The following is a 20,190-nucleotide window of genomic DNA, read 5'->3' as shown; positions in this document are numbered from 1 at the left end:
TTTAAAAAATTTGAATGAAGCTTGAAATTTCTAATCCATAAAAAAACCTAACAGGAAATTAACAAGTGATACAGAATAAACTATAGTTTTTGTTCAAATTTCACAAAATTTTATGCTAGTGTCCATTATTTGTTTTCATACATTATTCAAGACTCTACATTGTATTTAATTGCATTGGGCAGCTTCAGCTGCATGCAAAAAATTCTGGTAAAGTCTCTTTTCATTTTTATTCTATTACAAATATTTTCTAATTTTCCTTGTTATAGGTTCTTAGATACACCCATCATTTAAAAGTGGACATTTAATGTCCAAATACATGGGATTTTGTTTATCTTTCATATTAATTTCTCATTTTGATACTAATTTCTTATTTAAATGCATTCTCCTCTGCAATCATCCTCTGTGTTTTTTTAAATCTGAGTTTATTGAGGATTCTGATGGCTAAGTTGAAGATTTCTTTTGATGAATGTCACATCGCACTTGAAACTAAGTGGGTTATTTTCAAATATATTTTGATATTGATTTCTAGTGTAATTCCACAGTGATAAGAGAACAGACTCTATAAGTTTCCAATACCTTTAGACCATGACATTTTTGTTTTGTTTTTTAAATTTAATTGGAGGCTAATTACTTTACAATATTGTGGTGGTTTTTGTCATACCTTCTCATGAATCAACCATGGGTATACATGTGTTCCCCATCCTGAAACTCCCTCTCACCTCCCTCCCCATCCCATCCTTCAAGTTCATCCCAGTGCACCAGCCCTGAGCATCCTATCTCATGCATTGAACCTGGACTGGTGAACTATTTCACATATGATAATATACATGTTTCAATGCTATTCTCTCAAATCATGCCACCCTCGCCTTCTGCCACAGAGTCCAAAAGTCTGTTCTTTATATTTGTGTCTCTCTTGCTGTCTCGCATATAGGGTCATCATTACCATCATTAGCATGAGATAAGTGCTCGGGGCTGATGCACTGGGAAGACCCAGAGGGATGGGATGGAGAGGGAGGCGGGAGGGGGGATCAGGATGGGGAATACATGTAAATCCATGGCTGATTCATGTCAATGTATGGCAAAAACCACTACAGTATTGTAAAGTAATTAGCCTCCAACTAATAAATATAAATGGAAAAATTAAAAAAAAGGAAAAAAATTTTAAAAAAAGAAAAAATGGAAATGTCAAAAAAAAAAAAAAAGAACTAGAACAAATAATTTAACAATTTGGATGGAAATGCAAAAAAACTCAAATAGCCAAAGCAATCATGAGAAAGAAGAATGGAACTGGAGGAATCAACCTGCCTGACTTCAGGCTCTACTACAAAGCCACAGTCATCAAGACTATAGTGCTGGCACAAAGACAGAAATATAGATCAATGGAACAAAATAGAAAGCCCAGAGATAAATCCACCTATGGACACCTTATCTTCAACAAAGAAGGCAAGAATATACAATGGAAAAAGACAACCTCTTTAACCAACTGGAGGGATGGGAATGGGAGGGAGGTTGGTGGGGGGTTCCAGATGGGGAACACATGTAAATCCATGGCTGATTCATGTCAATGTATGGCAAAAACCACTACAATATTGTAAAGTAATTAGCCTCCAACTAATAAAAATAATTGGGAAAAAATAACAATAAAAACATCTCTTGCTTAAAAAAAGTAAATAAATAAATGAAAAAAATTAAAAAAATAAAAAAATAAAATAAAATGTACTTAAAGTTTTTTAAAATTTTTTCAAAATTTTAATTTTTTAAAAATTTAAATTTTTTAATGATTTATTGAAATATAAAAAAATGGATACTGAAGACTGGATTCTTAAAGGTACAAAATTGATAACAAATACCAAAAAGCAAAGATTAAAAATCTAGAGTAAACAGTAGGCTCTCAAAAATACAATATTTAAAAAAAACACAAAATTATGAATGTTATAAAAAATATATATTAAATTTGCTTTAAAAATAGTCTTTTTTTTTGCTATGTAATAGTAGGTTTAAAAAATGACAATTAAAGGAGTAATAAAGAACTTAAAATAGAAAAAATTTAAAAAATGATAATAGTAAGATAAATCTAGGAATTTCTTTGGAGCTGTTGAGGGCAGTGTGGGGTCAGTTCAGTTTCAGATAGTTCCTTGTTCCAGCTTATACTTCTTTTCAAGGTCTATAGGTCCCTTCCAACGTAGTCAATGCTAACTACAGGGTTTTAATCTGTGACAACTGTCACTTCCAAAGTGGTTTCCTCTTTGTTTATTTTGGCTTCCTCTGTTTGCAATTCTCGCAGTATCTAACATCTGCCCTGACACAAGGGGGCGAAGGTAGTCATTTATTTAGGCTCTCTTGTTCAGTTGTGCTGTGGGGAGGGAGGAACACTGCAAACAAATATCACTGGCGTGTTTGGGGAGTGCTTGCAGTGTCAGGCCACACTGGGTTTGGCCCCTCTGTCGTCGTGTGTGCTTTCTGGGTCTACCCTACTCCGGTTCCAGGTTGCTCTGCAAGGGAACTGTCTAAAGCGGGCCCTGCATTGCATGCACTTCCCAAGTCTAAGCCACTCGTGTTCAGGTTCTTGGATAGTCCACAAAGGCACAGACTCGGTTGGGCCTGCGTTTTGTGCCCTTCCCAGGTCCAAGCAGCTCAGGTGACCAGATGCTTGGTGAACCCACTCTCCCCAGGTGGGGCGGTGTGTCTTGTCATCTGCACCGTCGGGGCCGCTCTGTTTCCTGAGTGCATAGCAGGAGCGCCATCTCAACTATGCAGTGTGTCTCCTCTGGGGAGCTGATTTCTGGCTGCGACCCTCTTGGCAGTTGTCAACCATCCAGGATCCCAGGAAGACTGGGTTAGCAACTGGAAGCCAGCTTGCAGTTTGGTAGAGGATGCCGTCTCTGGGCCCGAGTTTGCCCCTTGCCTTCTGGCTCTGGCTGTTGCCCACCTGCCTCCAGCAGGGAATGGGCCAGTCTGCTGCCAGGTAGCTCTCCTCTGGTATTTGCTCAGTCCTTTGTTCTTGAGCGGGTCTGGCAGTGCCTTCTGCTACTGCTGCTAAGTCACTTCAGTCATGTCCGACTCTGTGTGATCCCATAGACGGCAGCCCACCAGGCTCCCCCATCCCTGGGATTCTTCAGGCAAGAATACTGGATTGGGTTGCCATTTCCTTCTCCAATATGTGAAAGTGAAGTCACTCAGTCGTGTCCAACTCTTAGCGACCCCATGGACTGCAGCCTACCAGGTTCCTCCATCCATGGGATATTCCAGGCAAGAGTACTGGAGTGGGGTGCCATTTAGGTTAGAGCTTTTCGTGGAAGTGTTCTCTCTCTCTTTACTCTTTTTTTTTTTCCTCTCTCTGGCTATCCCAGTTTGGATTGCTATCTCAGGTTAGCTCCCTCAGATTGCCCTCAGAGCATTTCAGGCCCAGTGCTTACCATGCAGCCAACGCCTCCCTGCTCAGCCCCCACTTGCTGGTGATGGACACAAGTGTCTGGGTTACTTTTCCACTGGGAGTTGCAGTTAGGTATGTAATCTGTGGGTTTTATTTATTTATTTTTTCTTCTCGGTTATGTTGCCCTCTGAGATTCCAAAACTCCCCACAGACCCGCTGGTGAGAGGGTTTCCTGGTGTTTGGAAACTTCTCCTCTTTTACGATTCCCTCCCCAGGACAGGTCTCCATCCCTAACTTTTTTGCCTCTCTTTTTATCTTTTATATTTTGTCTTACCTCCTTTCAAAGATAATGGGCTGCCTTTCTGGGTACCTTGCGTTGTCCACCAGCATTCAGAAGTTGTTTTGTGGTATTTGCTCAGCGTTCAAATAATCTTTCAATGAATTTGTGGGGGAGAAAGTTGTCTCCCCGTCCTATTCCTCTACCATCTTAGGACCGCCCTCCCCTAACTAATCATTGTAATCATTGGGGTAACATTTTAAAAGATGGCTTCCTATGTTGCATCGTAGAGATTCTCATTCAGTTGTTCCATGGTAGACCTTGGGCTTTGGTACAAGCTGATTCTAATGGTCAGCCAATGTGAAGGGGGCGACAGAGAATGAGTTGGTTGGATGGCATCATCAACTCAATGAACATGAGTTTGAGCAAACTCCAGGAGATAGTGAAGGACAGGGAAGCTGGCCTGCTGCAGTCCATGGGGTGACAAAGGGTCGGACACAACTTAGTGACTGAATAACAACAATAACATTGTGGAGGAGTCATGACTTTCTGGGGAATAGACAGTCAAGCAAATTGGATAAATAGCAAAGCAGCTGAAATTGTTTCTTTGCTCCTTAATGCCCTGTGTAAATTTTGGCCACCACCTTGACAGTTTTTTTCCTTCCTTTGATGTTCTTCTGCCTGCTTCTGGTCCTTTACCCTGTGTGACAGGCCATCCTATAACTTCCTGGTTTGACTTTCCTTGACTTTTAGGTTCCTGTTATCAAGTCTGCTATTCTGTTTGAACCAGGCTCCTTCCCTGGCTCTAGGTTTCTAGCTATGATCTTCCCATCTCCTGGACTTTCCTTCACCTGACATCTGATTCCATTTTCAGGCTTCTGACTCTGCCTTATTATGAGGATTCCTTTTCCTGCTCTGCTTCCTCCCAGAAGCTTAAATCTTGGGGCTTGGCACTTCCATGGTTTTTGTTTACCTTAGCATCCTAGGATGTTTTCCCTGGATCTTACCCTAAGTCAACTTGTGCATTAAAACAAGCCCCCAGTGTTTGGTACAAAGATACATAATCATCTCACCTCTATCAGAAGTGACTTGAAGGGAGAACTCAGGCTTTCACTTCCTGATCTTCCCTTCTAGACCCCAGAACAGAGCTTGATACCTAATAGTTACTCAGTAAGGTTGTTGGGTTTAATTCATGAACTCATAAACTTGTGAAGTTGGAGATGATGGGTCTCAGAGATGGTGCAGAGCCTGATTTGCTGTCCTTTATCAGGGCATCTTCATTGTCCTCATCTAATTCTAGTTCATGTTTGATCATTTGAGCAAGACTGACTGCTGTTTGATCTAATATTGTCTTGTCAAGTACTGAATAGATTGTTCTATCAGCATACAACTGTGTTGATGTGAGGAGGGAAAGAAGAAGAAGATTCTTTTTAGAAGAAATAGAAAAGACCCAAGCTGTTCTACCTCGTAGCAGAATGTTGGAGAAAGTGGCAGACTGATTATGGCAACCATGTCCTGTTTCCATGCCATCCCCAAAGCCCTTGCTGGTGCTATGCTTCCCACAATCCCTGTAGCTAAAATTTGCCCTTCTTGGTGCCATCCAAAGGCGAGAATGTAACTTCTACCTTTTTATTTCCCCTTCCCTTCAATAAGCTCTTCATTCCTTGACTGATGACAACTTAACATGCTACACTTTCTGAAGCAATGTACATTTATGAGAAACTGCTTAGCGGGAGGAAAACAGCTGGAAATTTGGCCAATAAATCAGATAAATAGGATGAATCTATGTTTTCCCTTGGTTTCCCTGGTGGCTTAATGGTAAAGAATCTGCCTGCCAATGCAGGAGATAAACTCAGATGAACCCTGAGTTGGGAAGATCTCCTGGAGAAGGAAATGGCAACCCACTCTAGTATTCCTGCCTGGGAAATCCCATGGACAGAGAAGCCTGGTCGACTACAGTCCAGTGGGTTGCAAAGAGTTGGGTACCAGTTTGCATTTAAACAAAACTACAAAAACAAAACAAAACAAAACATACAAAAACAAAACAAAACAAAACAAAACAAACAAACCAAAGATGTTTCCCATAGAAGGGAGGGAGAAGCAGCCTTTCCAGTGCCCTCAAACCACATTATATTCAGTGAAGCTCTGTAGGTCATTAAATAAGAAACAAGAAAACTAAAAACTCTCAGCCGAAGGCAACATGGTGACCCTTAGGTCAGAAACTAGCTTTTCCAATGTAAGTCAGATGTCTTAATTTTACAATGAAGAAACTGAGATTCAGAGAAGGAAAGCAATTTTCCATTTTTTCATAAGAAAGTTCTAGACTTTCTGCCTCTGTTGTTCCATACAGATGTGAATTCTTTGTATTTGGCTGCTTGGATTCTCTGCCACTGTCTCTAGTAAAAGTTGACATGAGATCTTTAGTATTTTTCACAAGTAAAAGAGGTAAAACAGAATCATTTTTAAGAGGAGAAAGTAGAGGTTTATTTTCAATATAATTCTTAAAAAATAAATTGGGAATATGATACAGTATTTGAATTATTGATGGAAACTAGAGAAATTTATTCAATAGTCTTTATTTAGAGGTAATAAGCCAAAAAGAATGCATGCTAGTAATCAGGATAGAAACTGGAATGAATAGGAGGTTGTGCCTGGTGGCTGGATTAATGAAATTCCCATGAAAAGGAGAATGGAGGTGGGAGAATCCTGAATTGAAAGTCACAATTAGACTTCCTTTTCAAAGTTTTCCAAGTAAATGCTGTCAGCTTTGGTGTCAGAAGGGAGTTTTAGGGATGATTCCCCTTTGAATTGGCTCAGAGCATCATGAAAAAAAGCTACATAATATATATGGATGCCTGAAAGGCCCATTTCTCAGTTAGTTTGTCTTGAGCAGGCCAAATCACCAGAATCCCTATTTGATGGATTTCTGAAGTCTTCTTGTCATTTTGTGGGTTCCAAATAGAGCAGCATCTGAGGTCTGTTTCCCTCATTTTTGAGGAGTGAAGTAGATTTGGGAGAACCCTCATCCCTCTCCTCTGTCTTTCTGGTACAAGGGGAGCGTGGTAGATGTGGGGAGACACCTTAAGGTCTCAGGTGTGATTTCTTTTTGAACAGTGACATTTATAATGATGGATAAAGATATTAGAAGACTTTTAATCCTTTGGTTCTGATACTGTCTAAGAAATATCTAATATAATTGCCTTAATACTACCATTTCCCCTGCCTACACCTCTTTTGCTCTTTGTTCTTTTGCTTTTGCCCAGAGCATCCAGTCACAGATGTGAGGCTGCACATAACCTCTGACTTCCCAGCTCTTCACGTTTTATACACAGGAGCACTTCCCTTTGACTTCTTACCCCCTTACCCCTACTTTGCTAGTTGAAAGGGTGTGTTAGAGCATTGTACTCACTGAGTCCATTTGAAATGAGAGGATCAACCCTGAGGCTGAACTTCAAACTCCTTCTCCTCCTGGAATCACAGATAGCAGCACCCTGGTTGCCATGGAGGGGAAGAAGCAAGATGCCCTTCTTTGGTAATCACAGTCACACTCATCCACACATTATCCTAGAATCTCTGGTATAGGAATCCTTCAGGAGTGAACCAGAGACTTCCTCAACTGGATAAAGTAACACACCACCTTTGGTAGGTAACTCAGCTAGTAAACAAAGTGAAGTAAGACTGGATAAGGAAGAGAAAAGATGGGAACAATGCCATGGCAAAGTCTGTCTTGCTGAACAGAGACACTTATTTGCAGTATCATACTGCAGTATTGTCCTGGGCTGGAATTCTGTGAGTGCTGCAACTAGGGAAGAACAGATGGGGAAGTGACAAAGTTCGCAGCAACCATGGCTAGATATAGAAATACACAGGAGAGGCTAGAGGTGATTTTCTGAAGTCAGCATGAAACAGAATTTATTCAGAAGCACACCCAAACTTCCTGAGATTCTGGAACAAATGAAGCAGAAAAGGTGCTGAGCAGTTGCCCTAAACTGACAATAACAGTAAATCAAACATTCATGAGTTAAAATCAGAACACAGCCCATAGATTTGAAGCTGAGTCTGAACTAGGGTTAATATCCAGTTGAGAGAGTTGCCTGTTCTAGACTCTTCTTTAAGCTACAAAGGCCAGAAATTGGCTGTGTGTATCCATGGAACTAGGCAGTTTAAAGTCCATGTTTCAATTTTTCTTCCTTTATGGTGATTTGACTAACTGGATTGATTTGGTGCCAACTTGACAGGAAGTGAGCATGTTGATTTACATCAAGGCCCATCTATTAGTTTGATTTACATTTTAAAACTTGTGACAGAATTTAAAAACAATGACATTACAACTGACATAGTAACATGTTAGAAAAGTTTAGAAAAGAGTTCTTCAGTAGCTTTTCTTAAATGCATGAGAGGAGAATGTTTTTCTGATATTCATAGTCTAGCACCTTTAAATTAATTATGTCAATCATCTTGGCCAAATCCCTGAGTAATGTGCTCTTTTAAAGGAAGGGGATTCATCACTAAGATTTGATAGAAGAAAAGAATATGCAGAATGGATTCTAGGAAGCATCCAGAAACTCCATAGGCTCCAAGGTCTCTAAGGAGAACAAGACAGATGTCCAGGTGTGCACAGGCACGCTAGGGCATAATCAGAGAAGAATAAAGCAAAAGGATGGGGAAAACAAGCATAGAGAGACATGAAAGAAGAGGCAGAAAGAAGGCAGTGCGAATGGGTTCAGGGCCACCAAAAGTGCTAATAAGTAAGATTTTCTTTCCATATTTTAGACTTTTGGAGGCATTTGGGGCTTACAAGTGGGCTAGGACCTTGATATTCTCTAAGTTGATAGCACCAAGAGTGACTCTTTAAAACATCTCTGGCATCTGCCACTTTAAATCACTACCACCTCGATTTGGTTTGTGCTTTCAATCAATTAATATATGTGGTACTCATCAATGAATAAAATACAAAAAATCATCCTGTAGTGGACTTTCTATTCTGGAGGGAGAAGGAAGTAATAAACACATAACAAAAGATAAGTTCAAATAACTTGCAAATGTTATGAATAAAAGAACGAGGTATGGGATAGAATGATACACAATGAATGTGTTTGTGCACACACTTAAATCTGAATAGTAAGAGAGATTTATCATCAAAGAGGTGATGCTGGACAAGAGACTTAAATGACAAGAAAGAGCCAATCAATCAAAGACCCAGAGGAAGAATATTCAACATGTATGAAAGAACACGTGCAAAGGCCCTGAGGCAGAAGCGAGCTCTGCGTGTTTAAGAAACAGCACTAAGGCTGGTACAGCTATCCTATATTGAAAGAAGAGGAGAATCATAGGAGATGAAATCAGAGAAGTGAACAGGGTCAAGAACTAAGGATTCTGAACTCTGTAGGCTCTGAAATATACTAGAACTCTGTCAGCTTAGGAAGGAATTTGGATTTTATCCTGAAAGAAAAAGGAAGCGATTGGTGGGCTTTACGAAGGGGTATTACATGATTTAGTATATATTCATTTTTTAAAAAAATGTTCCATCTACTATATGAGGAATGAATTTCAAGAGGTCAAGATCAGAGACAGAAAGACCAATTATAAGCCAATGGAAAAGTCCAAAGAAGACTCAGACACAAGAGACCAGAAAGCCAGCCCTGTCCAGCCGCTGATGCCCAGCAAGGCCCCCTGCCCCTTCCTTCAGGCTGAAGAACTACTCGGATCTCTTCAGGTTCAGGCTGGAGGAGACAGGCCATAAGGAGAACAGCGAGGAAGATAAGGAGGACAAGCTTCCTGCAAAGAAGAAGGGCAGAGAGGAGGAAGAAAATGCAAAGAAGAACAAGCATAAGAAAAGCAAGGACAAGGCAGAGGACAGGGGCAGAGAAGAACAGCAGCCACAGCAGCCCCAGGGCGTGGAAAGCCTCACTGGAGCTGGAGGCTCATTTTTTTTTTCTCTTTCCAGCATGTTTGTCCAGCCCATATCCTCGTCGTATGCTGACACTGTCAATCTTCAAACTTGGCAGAGGTGCAACCTCCAAGCCTGATTGCATTAAGACTTGGCTACCTTTGGTTTTGAGAACATAGGGAAAGTGATACAGAAATCACTGCTTGAACAGCAGTAATCATTAGTGTGGATATTTAGGGTTATGGATTGAGGTGTGACAGTGCTGAGTCCTGGATCTGGAGTGACAGAAGCAGATTGTTGTTTAGTCACTCAGTCATGTCCTACTCTTTGTGACCCCAAGAACTTTAGCCTGCCAGGCTCTTCTGTCCATGGAATTTCCTAGGCAAGAATACTGGAGTGGACAAAAAGGCAGAGAAATATTCAGCAGGTAAAAGAACATGATAAATACCCACCCAATCAAGCAAAATAAGAGGAGATAGGGAGTCTATCTGAAAAAGAATTCAGATAATGATAGTAAAGACTATCCCAAATCTTGAAAACAAAATGGAGTTACAAATAAATAGACTAGAGACAAGGATTGAGAAGATGCAAGAAATGTTCAACAAGGACCTAGAAGAAATAGAGAATCAATAATGAACAATGCAGTAACTGAAATCAAAAGCACTCTGGAGGGAACCAATGGTAGACTAACTGAGGCAGAAGATAGGATAAGTGAGGTGGAAGATAGAATGGTGGAAGTAAATGAAGCAGAGAGGAAAAAAGAATTAAAAGAAAAGAAAACAACCTCAGAGACTTCTGGGACAATGTTAAATGCCCCAACACTTGAATCATAGTAGTCCCAGAAGAAGACAAAAAGAAAGGGCATGAGAAAATATTTGAGGAGATAATAGTTGAAAACTTCCCTAAAATAGAGAAGGAAATAGCCACCCAAATCCAAGAAACCCAGAGAGTCCCAAACAGGATAAACCCAAGGCGAAACACCCCAAGACACATATTAATCAAACTAATGAAGATCACGCACAGAGAACAAATATTAAAAGCATCAAGAGAAAAGCAACAAGCAACACTCAAGAGGGTGCCCATAAGGATAAAGCTGATCTTTCAATAGAAACTCTTCAGGCCAGAAGGGAATGGCAGGGCATACTTAAAGTGATGAAAGAGAAAAACCTACAACTAAATTACTATACCCAGTAAGGATCTCATTCAAATATGAAAGAGAAATCAGAAACTTTACAGACAAGCAAAAACTGAGAGAATTCATCACCACCAAACCAGCTCTTCAACAAATGCTAAAGGATCTTGTTTAGAAAGGAAACACAGAAAGGGTTTATAAACTCGAACCCAAAACAACAAAGTAAATGGCAATGGGATCATACTTATCAATAATTACCTTAAATGTAAATGGGTTGAATGCCCCAACCAAAAGACAAAGACTGGCTGAATGGATACACAAACAAGACCCCTATATATGCTGTCTAAAACAGACCCACCTCAAACCAAGGGACACATACATTCTGAAAGCGAAGGGCTGGAAAAAGATAACTCATGCAAATGGAGACCAAAAGAAAGCAGGTGTAGCAATACTCATATCAGATAAAATGACTTTGAAATAAAGGCTGTGAAAAGAGACAACGGACAGTACATAATGATCAAAGGATCAATCCAAGAAGATATAGCAATTATAAATATATATGCACCCAACACAGGAGCACTTCAATGCATAAGGCAAATGCTGACAAGTATGAAAGGGGAAATTAACAGTAACACAATAATAGTGGGAGAAAGAGATCATAAAAATTAGGGCATAAATAAATGAAAAAGAAACAAAGGAGAGTATAGCAAAAACCAACAAAACTAAAAGCTGGTTCTTTGAGAAGATAAATAAAATATATGAATCATTCCCAGACTCATCAAGGAAAAAAAGGGAAAAGAATCAAATAAGCAGAATTAAAAATGAAAATGGAGAAATCACAAAAGACAACACAGAAATACAAAAGATCATAAGAGACTACTATCAGCAACTATATGCCAATAAAATGGACAACTTGGAAGAAATGGACAAATTCTTCAAAAAGTATAATTTTCCAAAACTGAACCAGAAAGAAATAGAAGATCTTAACAGATGCATCACAAGCATGGAAATCGAAACTGTAATAAATATTCTTCCAGCAAACAAAAGCCCAGGACCAGATGGCTTCACAGGTGAATTCTACCAAAAATTTAGAGAAGAGCTAACACCTATCCTACTCAAACTCTTCCAGAAAGTTGAAGAGTAGGGTAAACTCCCAAACTCATTCTATGAGGCCACCATCACCCTAATACCAAAAACAAAGATGCCACAAAAAAGAAAACTACAGGACAATATCACTGATGAACATAGATGCAAAAATCTTTAACAAAATTCTAGCAAACAGAATGCAACAACATATTAAAAAGATCATACATCTGACCAAGTGGGCTTTATCCCAGGGATGCAAAGATTCTTCAATATTCACAAATCAATCAATGTGATACACCATGTTAACAAATTCAAGGATAAATACCATATGATTATCTCAATAGACACAGAGAAAGCCTTTGACAAAATTCAAACACCCATTTATGATAAAAACCCTCCAGAAAGCAGGCATAGAAGGAACATACCTCAACATAATACAAGCTATATATGATAAACCCACAGCAAACATTATCCTCAGTGGTGAAAAATTGAAAGCATTTCCCCTAAAGTCAGGAACAAGACAAGGGTGACCACTCTCTGCTATAGCCCATGAAAACTATTCAACATAGTTTTGGAAGTTTTAGCCACAGCAATCAGAGAAGAAAAAGAAATAAAAGGAATCCAGATTGGAAAAGAAGAAGTATAACTCTCACTGTTGCAGATGACATGATCCTCTACATAGAAAACCCTAAAGACTCCACCAGAAAATTACTAGAGTTAATCAATGAATATACTAAATTTGCAGGATATAAAATTAATGTGCAGACATACCTTGCATTCCTATACACTAACAATGATAAAACAGAAAGAGAAATTAAGGAAACAATACCATTCACATTTTCAACAAAAAGAATAAAATACTTGGGAATAAATCTACCTAAAGAAACAAAAGACTTATATATAGAAAACTATAAAACACTGATGAAAGAAATCAAATAGGACACAAATAGATGGAGAAATATAACATGTTCATCAATTGGAGGAATTAATATCATGAAAATGAGTATACTACCCAGGGCAATCTATAAATTCAATGTAATCTGTATCAAGCTACCAATGGTACTTTTCAGAGAAGTAGAACAAATAATTTAACAATTTGTATGGAAATACAAAAAACCCTCGACTAGCCAAAGCAATCTTGAGAAAGAAGAATGGAACTAGAGGAATCAACCTGCCTGAGTTCAGACTATATTAAAAGCTTCAGTCATCAAGACAGTATGGTACAGGCACAAAGAAACACAGATCAATGGAATGAAATAGAAAGCCCACAGATAAACCCACGCACCTATGGACACCTTATCTTTGACAAAGGAGGAAAAAGTACACAATGGAGAAAAGAATCTCTTTAACAAGTGGTGCTGGGAAAACTGGTCAACCACTTGTGAAAGAATGAAACTGGAACACTTTCTAACACCATACACAAAAATAAACTCAAAATGGATTATAGATCTAAATGTAAGACCAGAAACTATAAAACTTAGAGGAAAACAGGCAAAATGTTCTCTGACATAAGTCACAGCAAGATCCTCTATGACCCACCTCCCAGAGTAATGGAAATAAAAACAAAAATAATTGGGACCTAATTAAACTTAAAAGCTTTTGCACAGGGAAGGAAAGTATAAGTAAGGTGAAAAGACAGCCTTCACAGTGGGAGAAAATAATAGCAAATGAAGCAACTGACAATGAATTAATCTCAAAAATAAACAAACAGCTCATGTAGCTCAATACCAGAAAAATTAACAACCCAGTCAAAAAATGGGCCAAAGAACTAAATAGTCATTTCTCCAAAGAAGACATACAGATGGCTGGCAAACACGTAAAAAGAGGCTCAACATCCCTCATTATCAGAGAAATTCTAATCAAAACCACAGTGAGGTACCATCTCATGTTGTTCAGAATGGCTGCCATCAAAACTCTGTAAACAATAAATGCTGGAGAGCATGTGGAGAAAAGGGAACCCTCTTATACTGTTGGTGGGAATGCAAACTAGTACAGCCACTATGGAGAACAGTGTGGAGATTCCTTAAAAAACTGGAAATAGAACTGCCATAAGACTTAGCAATCCCACTGCTGGGCATACACACTGAGGAAAGCAGAATTGAAAGAGACACGTGTACACCAGTGTTCATCACAGCACTGTTTACAATAGCCAGGACATGGAAGTAACCTAGATGTCCATCGGCAGACAAATGGATAAGAAAGCTGTGGTACATATACACTATGGAATATTACTCAGCCATCAAAAAGAATTCATTTGAATCAGTTCTAATGAGATGGATGAAACTGGAGCCCATTATACAGAGTGAAGTAAGCCAGAAAGATAAAGACCAATACAGTATACTAATGCATATATATGGAATTTAAAATGATGGTAATGATAACCCTATATGCAAAACAGAAAAAGAGACACAGATATACAGAACAGACTTTTGGACTCTGGGAGAAGGCGAGGGTGGGATGTTCTGAGAGAAAAGCATTGAAACAAGTATACTATCAAGGGTGAAACAGATCACCAGCTCAGGTTGAATGCATGAGACAAGTGCTTGGGGCTGGTGCACTGGGAAGACCCAGAGGGATGGGATGGAGAGGGAGGCAGGAGGGGGGATTGGGATTGGAAACACATGTAAATCCATGGCTGATTCATGTCAATGTATGGCAAAAACCACTACAGTGTTGTAAAGTAATTAGACTCCAACTAATAAAAATAAATGAAAAAAAAATAAAAGCAAAAAAAAAAAAAAATGCTGGAACCTGAGGTCAGGGATGACCCATCAGCAAAGGGTGATCAAAGGACAAGTCCTGGACAGAGATTCCTCTGGTCTGTGGTCAGGGTAAATCTAAGACCCCGAGGCAGAGTTGAGCATGTATCTTGGAGTAAGAGACTCCTAGAAAATAGTTCCAGTCACTGAAAAGGAAGAAGAGGCTGAGGACCGCACAGTACCTGATCCCGCACTCTTCTCTTAAACTGCCATTTATGATCTGCCTCCACAGTAATGGTAACAGCTAACATCTGGTGAATACTTTCTGTGTGCCAGTCATGGTCTCAAGTTTCTATGTATTAACTCATTGAATTCTCAAAACAACAGTAAGACTATTCTGTTTTTGCCCCTATTCTCAAGCTGAGGAGACTGATGCATGATGATATGGTAATGTTGCCAGGAATACACAGGAGCTAAAGCTCACAGCTAGGCAGGCTAGCACCAATGCCCATGTGGCACACCAGCCTTCACTTCTATCACAACTTTTATTGTACCCAATCCTACAGGCAAACTGAGTTGTTCACTGCCTCCCAAAGATGTTTTATGCCTGCCTTCCTATTGTTCTTTCCCCCCAGTTATATGACTGGAATGCTCTTCTGCTTTTAACCTATTGCCTGGAAAATCTCATGGACATAGGAGCCTGGTGGGCTATGGTCCATGGGCTAGCAAACAGTTGGACCAGACTGGGTGACTGAGCACACACATGCTCCAAGTTCTGGCTCAGATTTTTCCCTGACACTTTTTCACTATAGGGACTGAGCTTATGGCTGAATTGTGGTTTTGCAGGTGCATGCTCAGTCACTCAGTCGTGTCTGACTGTTTGTGACCTTTTGGACTGTAGCCCGCCAGGTTCCTCTATCCATGGGATTTTTCAAGCAAGAATACTGGAGTGGGTTGCCATTTATTCACTGAGCCCATCATAATTGCTGCTTAAAGGGCAGAGTCCTGGTACCAGCAGCTGTGGGGTTATGAGGTATTTTCTGCCTCTTCATCTGAATGGTGTATGTGTGTATGTGGTTGTGTGTGTGTCTTCAAAAGGACAAGTCTACGTAGGACCTGGGTGCCATGGTAGGGAAAGGGCCTACCCCAGAGAGATTTGCCTTTGAGCGTATATAGTGGGTGCAGGTTTCCAAAGTATGCTCTGGAGAGATTAAATTTGTGCTTGGCTTCCTCTGTTGTTTTTGGATAATAGCGTGCTTCCACTCCCTGAGGAGTGTTGACTGGGTTGGTATCACTTGTGTTGGTTCCCAGTAATCTTTATGTAGTGTCTAATTACAGACTGACAGCAGATAGAGAATGCAGAGAAAAGTGCATGCTGGGACAATTGCTAGACAAAGAACACTCTATTCAGCAAAGAACAGCTGTAATGGGTGGGGTCTTTCAGGGGGAGGTGCAGGAGGCAGGCAAGGAAGTATTCAAGAAAAGATGGAGAGAGAAATGGCAACCCACTCCAATATTCTTGCCTGGAAAATCCCATGGACATAGGAGCCTGGCAGGCTACAGTTAATGGGATTGCCAAGAGTCGGACATGACTGAGCAACTTCACTTTGACTTTTCACTTTCATGCATTGGAGAAGGAAACGGCAAACCACTCCAGTGTTCTTGCCTGGAGAATCCCAGGGACGAGGAGCCTGGTGGGCTGCCGTCTATGGGGTCGCACAGAGTTGGACACGACTGAAGTGACTTAGCAGCAGCAACAGTGCCTATTCCTATAAGAATAGGATTTTACTGTGTTCATTTTTTTTTCCTTCAGGAACTCAAGTAGTTTTATACAAAAGGGAATCAGTCAAAACTCACTCTGTCCTTTTCATTCTTTTATATGCTTTTAGTCCTCAGTTCTCTCTATGAAGTTTATTTGGTAGTCAGGGAATATTTGGTTTTGCAGGCACATATGTTCTTTGAGAGCAAAGCCAGCAGATCTTTCCCAGGCAGGGTATGTTGTTTGAGGGGTTCCCTGTCTCCCCCACAAACCTGTGAACTGATTAAGGGAATTAATATAACAAATTTAAAAATTTTTTGAACAATTTTAAAGGTTGCACTCCATTTATGGTTATTACAAAATATTGGCTATAGTCTCCATGTTGCATTAATACAATACATCCTTACAGCCTATTTTACACTGAATAGTTTTGTATCTCCCCTTCCCTAACCCCTACAATGCCTCTCCCCTGCCTCCCCACTGGTAACCACTAGTCTGTTCTCTAAATCTGTGAGTCTACTGATTTTTTTTTTGTTGTAGTGAGACAAGAGCACTTGTCTCACTAGTTTGTTGTATTTTTTGCATTCCACATATGAGTGACATCTTACAGTATCTGTATTTCTGTCTCACTTATTTCACTTAGTGTAATTCCTTCCAAGTTCATCCATGTTGCTGCAAGTGGCTAAATTTTGTTCTTTTTTATGGCCAAGTTGTATTCCATTGTGTGTGTGTGTGTATGTTTGTGTGTGTGTGTGTGTGTAATATCTCACATCTCCGTCATCCATTCATCTATTGAAAGCAACTTAGGTTGCTTCCATATCTTGGTTATTATAAATAGTGTTGCTATGAACATTGGAGTGCATGAATCTCTTCAAATTAGTGTTTTGGGTTTTTTTTTTTTATATATACCCAAGAGTGGAATTGCTGGATCATATGGTAAGTATATTTTTAGTTTTTTGAGAAGAGGGCAATAATATATCTTCACCAGTACATTTGCAATTCCTTATACCTTACCAATCACCTAACACAGTGATTATTAATTATCTATTGAATGAATGAATGGACACTGTATGTTTGGTAGATCAAGAATTTGGATTATAAAAGTTTTCTTTCTTTTTTTATTCTTTTTCTTTTTTTAAATTTTTATTAGTTGGAGGCTAATTACTTTACAATATTGTAGTGGTTTTTGCCATACATTGACATGAATCAGCCACGGATTTACATGTGTTCCCCATCCCAATCTCCGCTCCTGCCTCCCTCCCCATCCGATCCCTCTGGGTCTTCCCAGTGCACCAGCCTGAGCACTTATCTCATGCATCCAACCTGGGCTGCTGATGTTTCACCCTTGATAGTATACTTGGTCAATGCTATTCTCTCAGAACATCCCACCCTCGCCTTCTCCCACAGAGTCCAAAAGTCTGTTCTGTACATCCGTGTCTCTTTTTCTGTTTTGCATATAGGGTTATCATTACCATCTTTCTAAATTCCATATATATATGTTAGTATACTGTATTGGTCTTTATCTTTCTGGCTTACTTCACTCTGTATAATGGGCTCCAGTTTCATCCATCTCATTAGAACTGATTCAAATGAATTCTTTTTGATGGCTGAGCAATATTCCATAGTGTATATGTACCACAGCTTTCTTATCCATTCATCTGCTGATGGGCATCTAGGTTACTTCCATGTCCTGGCTATTATAAACAGTGCTGCGATGAACATTGGGGTGCACGTGTCTTTTTCAGATCTAGTTTCCTCGGTGTGTATGCCCAGGAGTGGGATTGCTGGGTCATATGGCAGTTCTAGTTCCAGTTTTTTAAGGAATCTCCACACTGTTCTCCATAGTGGCTGTACTAGTTTGCATTCCCACCAACAGTATAAGAGGGTTCCCTTTTCTCCACATGCTCTCCAGCATTTATTGCTTGTAGACTTTTGGATAGCAGTGCCATCCTGACTGGAGTGTAATTGTACCTCATTGTGGTTTTAACTTGCATTTCTCTGATACTGAGTGATGTTGAGCATCTTTTCATGTGTTTGTTAGCCATCTGTATGTCTTCTTTGGAGAAATGTCTGTTTAGTTCTTTGGCCCATTTTTTGATTGGGTCATTTATTTTTCTGGAATTGAGCTTCAGGAGTTGCTTGTATATTTTTGAGATTAATCCTCTGTTTCTTCGTTTGCTATTATTTTCTCCCATTCGGAGGGCTGTCTTTTCACCTTGCTTATAGTTTCCTTTGTTGTGCAAAAACTTTTAAGTTTAATAAGGTCCCATTTGTTTATTTTTGCTTTTATTTCCAATATTCTGAGAGGTGTGTCATAGAGGATCCTGCTGTGATTTATGTCAGAGAGTGTTTTGCCTATGTTCTCCTCTAGGAGTTTTATAGTTTCTGGTCTTACATTTATATCTTTAATCCATTTTGAGTTTATTTTCGTGTATGGCGTTAGAAGATGTTCTAGTTTCATTCTTTTACAAGTGGTTGACCAATTTTCCCAGCACCACTTGTTGAAGAGGTTGTCTTTTTTCCATTGTATATCCTTACCTCCTTTGTCGAAGATAAGGTGGATAGGTTCGTGGATTTATCTCTGGGCTTTCTATTCTGTTCCATTGATCTATATTTCTGTCTTTGTGCCAGTACCATACTGTCTTGATGACTGTGGCTTTGTAGAATAGCCTGAAGTAGGCAGGTGGATTCCTCTAGTTCCATTCTTCTTTCTCAAGATTGCTTTGGCTATTCGAGGTTTTTTGTATTTCCATACAAATTGTGAAATTATTTGTTCTAGTTCTCTGAAAAATACCGTTGGTAGCTTCTTAGGGATTGCATTGAATCTATAGATTGCTTTGGGTAGTATAGCCATTTTCACAATATTGTTTCTTCCAATCCATGAACATGGTATATTTCTCCATCTAATTGTGCCCTCTTTGATTTCTTTCATCAGTGTTTTATAGTTTTCTATATATAGGTCTTTTGTTTCTTTAGATATACTCCTAAGGATTTTATTCTTTTTGTTGCAATGGTGAATGGTATTGTTTCCTTAATTTCTCTTTCTGTTTTCTCATTGTTAGCATATAGGAATGCAAGGGAATTCTGTGTGTTAATTTTATATCCTGCAACATTACTGTATTCATTGACTAGCTGCAGTAATTTTCTGGTGGGGTCTTTAGGGTTTTCTTTGTAGAGGATCATGTCATCTGCAAACAGTGAGAGTTTTACTTCTTCTTTTCCTATCTGGATTCCTTTTATTTCTTTTTCTGCTCTGATTGCTGTGGCCAACACTTCCAAAACTATGTGGAATAGTAGTGGTGAGAGTGGACACCCTTGTCTTCTTCCTGACTTTAAGGGAAATGCTTTTATTTATCACCATTGAGGATAATGTTTGAAGGGGGTTTGTCATATATAGCTTTTATTATGTTGAGGTATGTTCCTTCTATTCCTGCTTTCTGGAGAGTTTTAATTATAAATGAGTGTTGAATTTTTTTAAAGGCTTTTTCTGCATCTATTGAGATAATCATATGGTTTTTATCTTTAAATTTGTTGATTTGGTGTATTACATTGATTGATTTGCAGATATTAAAGAATCCTTGCATTCCTGGGATTAAGCCCACTTGGTCATGATACATGACCTTTTTAATATGTTTTTGGATTCTGCTTGCTAGAATTTTGTTAAGGATTTTTGCATCTATGTTCATCAGTGTTATTGGCCTGTAGTTTTCTTTTTTTGTGGCATCCTTTTCTGGTTTTGGTATTAGGGTGATGGTGGCCTCATAGAATGAGTTTGGAAGTTTGCCTTCTTCTGCAATTTTCTGGAAGAGTTTGAGTAAGATAGGTGTTAGCTCTTCTCTAAATTTTTGGCAGAATTCAGCTGTGAAGCCATCTGGTCCTGGGCTTTTGTTTGCTGGAAGATTTCTGATTACAGTTTCAATTTCTGTGCTTGTGATGGGTCTGTTAAGATCTTCTATTTCTTCCTGGTTCAGTTT

At 39.3% G+C, this 20,190-nt stretch overlaps 1 pseudogene; it reads left to right on the top strand.

The window, feature by feature from the left end:
- Positions 1-5,850: 5,850 nt before the first annotated feature.
- LOC122435657 overlaps positions 5,851-20,190 on the top strand; it is a 104,784-nt pseudogene continuing 90,444 nt past the window's right edge.

Source organism: Cervus canadensis, chromosome X (genome assembly GCF_019320065.1).
Source record: "Cervus canadensis isolate Bull #8, Minnesota chromosome X, ASM1932006v1, whole genome shotgun sequence".
Classification (NCBI taxonomy): Eukaryota; Metazoa; Chordata; class Mammalia; order Artiodactyla; family Cervidae; genus Cervus; species Cervus canadensis.
The sequence above is the reverse complement of the archived record's forward strand: the minus strand, read 5'-3'. Positions and strand labels throughout refer to the sequence as shown.